Source organism: Rhinopithecus bieti, unplaced genomic scaffold (genome assembly GCF_001698545.2).
Source record: "Rhinopithecus bieti isolate Rb0 unplaced genomic scaffold, ASM169854v2 scaffold_2339, whole genome shotgun sequence".
Lineage (NCBI taxonomy): Eukaryota > Metazoa > Chordata > Mammalia > Primates > Cercopithecidae > Rhinopithecus > Rhinopithecus bieti.
Genome location: NW_016803819.1, coordinates 947,127 through 952,741, shown reverse-complemented (window position 1 = coordinate 952,741; position 5,615 = coordinate 947,127). Strand labels below are relative to the sequence as shown.

General features: G+C 45.8%; 1 protein-coding gene across 5 annotated transcripts in view; it reads left to right on the top strand.

Annotated features, from left to right (window-relative positions):
* RBM47 (RNA binding motif protein 47) overlaps positions 1-5,615 on the top strand; it is a 228,978-nt gene that overhangs the window by 87,541 nt on the left and 135,822 nt on the right. For all 5 annotated transcript variants that reach the window (XM_017854402.1, XM_017854393.1, XM_017854447.1 and 2 more), the window contains one exon: positions 1,188-1,272. The gene's annotated coding sequence lies outside the window, so the exon portion shown is untranslated. The remainder of the gene's footprint in view (positions 1-1,187; positions 1,273-5,615) is intronic.

Sequence of the window (5,615 nt, the reverse complement as noted above, 5' to 3'; positions counted from 1 at the left end):
TTTTTTTTTGAGAAGGAGCCTTGCTCTTGTTGCCCAGGCTGGAGAGCAATGGCGTGATCTTGGCTCACTGCAACCTCTGCCTCCCGAGTTTAAGTGATTCTCCTGTCTCAGCGTTCTGAGTAGCTGGGACTACAGGTGCCCACCACCACGCCTGGTTAATTTTTGTATTTTTAGGAGAGATGGGGTTTTACCATATTGGTCAGGCTGGTCTTGAACTCCTGACCTCAAGTGATCCACCGACCTCAGCCTCCCAAAGTGCTGGGATTACAGGCATGAGCCACTGCACCTGGCCTCTCTCTCTTTTAAAGACAGGATCTCAGGCCGGGCGCAGTGGTTCACGCCTATAATCCCAGCACTTTGGGAGGCCAAGGCGAGTGGATCTCGAGGTCAGGAGTTTGAGACCAGCCTGACCAACATGGTGAAACCCCGTCTCTACTAAAAGTACAAAACGTTAGCTGGGCATGGTGGGGCGCCCCTGTAGTCCCAGCTACTTGGGAGGCTGAGGCAGGAGAATCACTTGAACCCGGGAGACAGGGGTTGCAGTGAGCTGAGATCATGCCACTGCACTCCAGCCTGAGTGACAGAGCGAGACTCCACCTCAAAAAAAAAAGACAGGATCTCACTCTGTTTCCCAGGCTGGAGTGCAGTGGCACGATCATAGCTCACTGCAGCCTCAGAACTCCTAGGCTCAAGTGATCTTCTCGCCTCAGCTTCCCCCATCAAGCTGGGACCATGGGCGCCCAGCTAATTTTAAATTTTTTTGTAGAGATGGGATCTCACTCTATTGCCCAGGCTGGTCTCAAACTCCTGGGCTTAAAGTGATGCTCCTGCCTTGGCCTCCCAAAGTGCTGGGATTACAGGCATGAGGCCCTCCTTTCTCTCTTTGTCATAGTAAGATTTTCTTTCCTTGAGTGTCCTTTAATTAATATGAAATGGAATAGTCTTGCAGAGCTGGCAAAATGATGTGACCTATTTTCTCCATGTATATGTGGGCCAGGGGAGATTTCCCATATTGCCTGGTTATGTAGCTTCCCTTGCAGTTCCAGGCACACACAACGGCCTGTGATAATAGCAAAATACCATGTTCCTTCTTCTCACCCCCTCCCCAGTTCCATTTAGTGATCACTAACTTTGGACTTCTCAATACTGGTCTTTGGGTCAGTAGTGTTATCTTTTTCATTTCACAGCTCAGGTAACGGAGGCCTTGGAAGGAGACTCTGCATCAGGTCACCCAGCAGAGATCAGCAATCCTTGGCTCACTGAGGAGGTTTGGTAAGTTGGCATCATCTTCACCATGACTCAAATGCACATAACCCAGGGGCAGAGAAGAGTGGGTGAACATCACATAGCAACATCAAAATGCTAACACTTGCCTCCCCACTTTGTTTTTCTTCTTACAAACATATTCTTGTTGTGTTTGTTTAATTTACTAGGCCAGAGTGCCCTGTATGTTTGTTAAGTACAAATGTCCTTAGAGGACTCCCACTGCCAAAAAGAATGACAGAGGTATATTTGAATGATTTCACTGAAATGCTTTTAATACTGATTTTATGAAAATATCTGGCAGTGGGTTCTTCCTGTAGCGCTACTGCATATCATCAACTGTAGAATGTGTCCCCCCACCCTTCACACACACAATTTAACATGTCTGAAATTCAGCGCACCTTATGCAAACAGGTCTGGTGAAATATAGCATTTCTCTGATAATCCCCAGATGACTAGCATTAAGTATTCCCTACCTCCTAGTTTTCACACAATACAAATTTTTTTTCTTTTTTCTTTTTAAAGGGTTCAGTTTTTAAGGGTAAGAAATGCATAGTCTGATGAGTAGCTGATTAGAAAGAAGTCTGTGCTTACCAAAGAAAGAATTTAGGTTTTTTTTTTGTTTTTTTGTTTTTGTTTTTGAAACGAAGTCACATTATCACCCAGGCTGGAGTGCAGTGGCACGATCTCAGCTCACTGCAACCTCCGCCTCCCGGGTTCATGTGATTCTCCTGCCTCAGCCTCCCGAGTAGCTGGGGCTGACTACAGGCATGCACCACCACACCTGGCTAATTATTGTATTTTTAGTTGAGACGGGGTTTCACCATGTTGGCCAGTCTGGTCTCAAACTCCTGACCTCAAGTGATCTGCCCACCTCAACCTCCCAAAGTGCTGGGATTACAGGCATGAGCCACCGCACCCAGCCAGAATTTAGTTTTCTAATACTGAAAGAAAACCTTTTTTTTTTTTTGGTGACTTCATATGATGGTCTTGAGATGAGCACCCCAAAGACCTTGTAAATAGTGGGCGCTGGCACTCAGAACAGCCCATGTGAGATAATGGAGCAGTCTTCCAGACATAAGATCCTAGAATCAGACACTTATTCAAGATTCCCCTCCTGCAATCAGCGGGTAGGAGTTTGCAATGAAAATGCCCCATGCTATGTCCCAGAATGACTCGTTCATTTATCTGTGAAAGCAGAGTCCAAATCTATGTTCATGTTAAATGTGCAGAAAAATAGCATCTTGAGAGTTAATGCCACAGAATGGGCATGATTCCCTAAGCCACATTTGCCTGATTGAGACAGACTTTAACATTTGCAAAACCTCCACGTTATGAGACCCTATAGGTGATAGTATATGATCTGTAGGGATCCAAGTAAATCCAGTAACAAACATTTTTTGAGCACCTGCCCTGTGCCAGACTCTGTGCTAGGCTCTGTGTTAGACTCTGTGCTAGGCTCTGTGCTAGATGCAGCATAATTAAGAAGTAATTAGGACAGAAAGGATTGCTGTCCCCACAGGGTTACTTTAGTAGTCACAGAAGATATTAAATAATACATTAACGGAGTAATGAGTGGGCTGATGAAGAATTGTAAGGACTTAAGATATAAAACAAGAAAACCTAGGCTAGCTAGAATGACTCATGCCTGCAATCCCAGCACATAGGGAGGCCAGCGTGAGAGGATCACTTGAGCCCAGGAGTTCAAGACCAACCTGGGCAACATAATGAGACCTGTCTCTACAAAAAATTTTAAACATTGTCATCCCATTCTCTACTGGAAAATAAACAAATTAGCTGGGGGTGCTGGCACACACCCATAGTCCCAGCTACTTGGGAGGCTGCAGTGAGAGAATTGCTTAGGCCTGGGAGGTTGAGGCTACAGTGAGCCAAGATTGCGTCACTGCACTCTAGCCAGGGCAACGGAACAAGACCCTGTCTCGAAAAAATAAATAAATAAAAACGAGGACCTCACATAATCTGAGTCAGGAGGTGACTATCGGGAAGGTTTCTTTTCTTTTTTTTTTTTTGAGGCGGAGTCTCGCTCTGTCGCCCAGGCTGGAGTGCAGTGGCCGGATCTCGGCTCACTGCAAACTCCACCTCCCCGGGTTCACGCCATTCTCCTGCCTCAGCCTCCCGAGTAGCTGGGACCACAGGCGCCCGCCACCTCGTCCGGCTAGTTTTTGTATTTTTAGTAGAGACGGGTTTTCACTGTGTTAGCCAGGATGGTTTCAATCTCCTGACCTCGTGATCCGCCCGTCTCGGCCTCCCAAAGTGCTGGGATTACAGGCTTGAGCCACCGCGCCCGGCCATGGGAAGGTTTCTTGGAGATTAAATGGCATTCTGAGACCTGGAGGATAGGCAGAGGGGTATGGGGACAGGCGGCAGTGGCTACATCAAACAGCCTGTGCAGGGTCCCAGTGTGGAGAGAGTGTTGAGAGGGGTCAAGGAATAGCATGAGCTATGGGGGGAAAGGGAGGGAGAGTGGCTTCACGTGAACAGGTATTTGTTGTAAAATGAAAACTTAGTCAAATTTCTGGAAGAATCTTTAAAACCTCTTAAAGAGATGAATTTCAGACTGATGATCAGATTTTGTTGTTTTTGTGGTTCAGACAGAAATCTTACCTTGTCTATCAGCACTGTGTCCTAGAGTTAGAGCCCAAGTCTTGCTCCCCTGCTAATCCTTTGAATTTCCCCCAAATCTATGTTCTTAATTTCCCTCACCTACCTCCCCCAGGAAGGTAATCAGCTTCTAGTAAGAGGTGGTTTTCACAGACAATGTGTCCACATTTCTTTTTCTCTGCATCCTTGATGGCATCAGGGAAAGGTGATCATCGACATAGTCAATGTATGTGTATGATTCTCCCACCAAAGGCAGGATTTAAAAAATAATGCTTTAAATAGAATGAACAGAGGCAGCTACTTGGACCAGCTACTTGACTCTACTTGTGCTTTGAGGCCAGTGTGAGATTCTTAGGTTTCAAACCTTAGTGCTCTGTGTTGACATTTTCTTTTTTTTCTTTTTTCTTTTTTTTTTTGAGACGGAGTTTTACTCTCGTTGCCCAGGTTGGAGTGCAGTGGCACCATCTCGGCTCATTGCACCCTCCGCCTCTGGGGTTCAAGCAATTCTCGTGCCTCGGCCTCCCCAGTAGCTGGGATTATAGGCGTGCGCCACCACACTGGCTAATTTTTTGTATTTTTAGTGAACATGGGGTTTTCACCATGTTGGCCAAGTTGGTCTCGAACTCCTGACCTCAGGGAATTCACTCACCTCTGCCTCCCAAAGTGGTGGGATTACAGGCTTGAGCCACCGCACCCAACCTGTGTTGACATTTTCTATCAAGAGAACTGCTGAGCTGGGGCACTTTGGCCAGTTACTGAATTGACAGATGCAGAAATTTACACATGTTCATGTATACACACAAGGAGCCCTAATTCCATGGAATTGGCCTTCTCAAGCTTGCTGGTTTCTTAGTTATGAGTATATTTGATGCTATTTTTTTTTTTTTTTTTTTTTTTTTTTTTGAGACAGTCTTGCTCTGTCAGCTTAGGCTGGAATGCAGTGGTGCAATCAGGGCTCACTGCAGCCTTGAACTCCTGGGCTCAAGCAGTTCTCCTGTCTCAGCCTCCTGAGTAGCTGGGCCCAGCTAATTTTTAATTTTTTATAGAGACGAGGTCTTGCTGTGTTTCCCAGGCTGGTCTTGAACTCCTGGGCTCAAGAGATCTGCTTGCCTTAGCCTCCCATAGTGCTGGGATTGCAGGTATGACCACTGTGCCTGGCTTGATTCAAAAAAAAGTCCAGGTCGGCCGGGCGCGGTGGCTCAAGCCTGTAATCCCAGCACTTTGGGAGGCCGAGACGGGCGGATCACGAGGTCAGGAGATTGAGACCATCCTGGCTAACATGGTGAAACCCCCGTCTCTACTAAAAAATACAAAAAACTAGCCGGGTGAGGTGGCCGGCACCTGTAGTCCCAGCAGGAGGCTGAAGCAGGAGAATGGCGTGAACCCGGGAGGCGGAGCTTGCAGTGAGCCGAGATCCGGCCACTGCACTCCAGCCTGGGCGACAGAGCGAGACTCCGTCTCAAAAAAAAAAACAAAAAACAAAAAAAGTCCAGGTCATTACCTGACTTTCTTTGAGTTGTTTATTTGTTTTATGACCTTATAAAGAGCTTATTTCACAATACAAAGAATAGAATGAGGATATTATATATGATTTATATCAATAAGTTTGACATTTAGGTTATATGGAAAATTCCTGGCAAAATATAAATACTGAATCTTAAAGTTAGCTGATTTAAAAAACCAAATAAATAAATAAAATATATAAATTAAAAAACCCAACTTAAGGAAAG